The sequence below is a fragment of the Austrofundulus limnaeus genome, unplaced genomic scaffold, assembly GCF_001266775.1.
Source record: "Austrofundulus limnaeus strain Quisiro unplaced genomic scaffold, Austrofundulus_limnaeus-1.0 Scaffold628, whole genome shotgun sequence".
NCBI classification, from domain to species: domain Eukaryota; kingdom Metazoa; phylum Chordata; class Actinopteri; order Cyprinodontiformes; family Rivulidae; genus Austrofundulus; species Austrofundulus limnaeus.
The window spans coordinates 38,989-39,613 of record NW_013953030.1 but is presented as its reverse complement, the minus strand read 5'-3'; positions in this window follow the sequence as shown (position 1 = coordinate 39,613).

Below are 625 nucleotides of genomic sequence, written 5' to 3'. Positions count from 1 at the left end.
CATACATACATACATACATACATACATACATACATACATACATACATACATACATACATACAGTACATACATACATACATACTTACCCATATACATACATGCACACATACATACACATACACATATGCCATGACTGGCAGCTTTGATTGACAGCTGTCCGTGAACCAACAGATGCTTATAGTGTTAGTTTCTGTGGAATGCAGCTAAGTTCTTTAGGAAAGAGCAAGACTTTCTGTTTGTGGTTTTTATAGGTCACTATGTGCACTCTGGTTTCAAATATACACAATGTGGCAGTTCTCACATACATGGGACATTTTGGCTTCACTTTTGCACAGTAGCAATAGATGAAGTCTAATTAATTAATTAACTAATCCTATTAATCTTCATTATTAGTCTTTGGTATAAATTCACATTTAATACAGAAGAGTAAAAAAATAAATCACAACCTGTCAGGCCATGTTTAGTCTGTAATTAAGGTTTTGGTCTTTAAATATTTAAGACTGTCTGCAATTTTAACCCTCTATGAACTGAATTCGTTTCTCACTCGTTCACAAGTTATCTAAGTTCAAATATCTAAATTTGTCCTGCATTTGCATATGTCTTTTAGGTTTGAGAATTCAGTGTT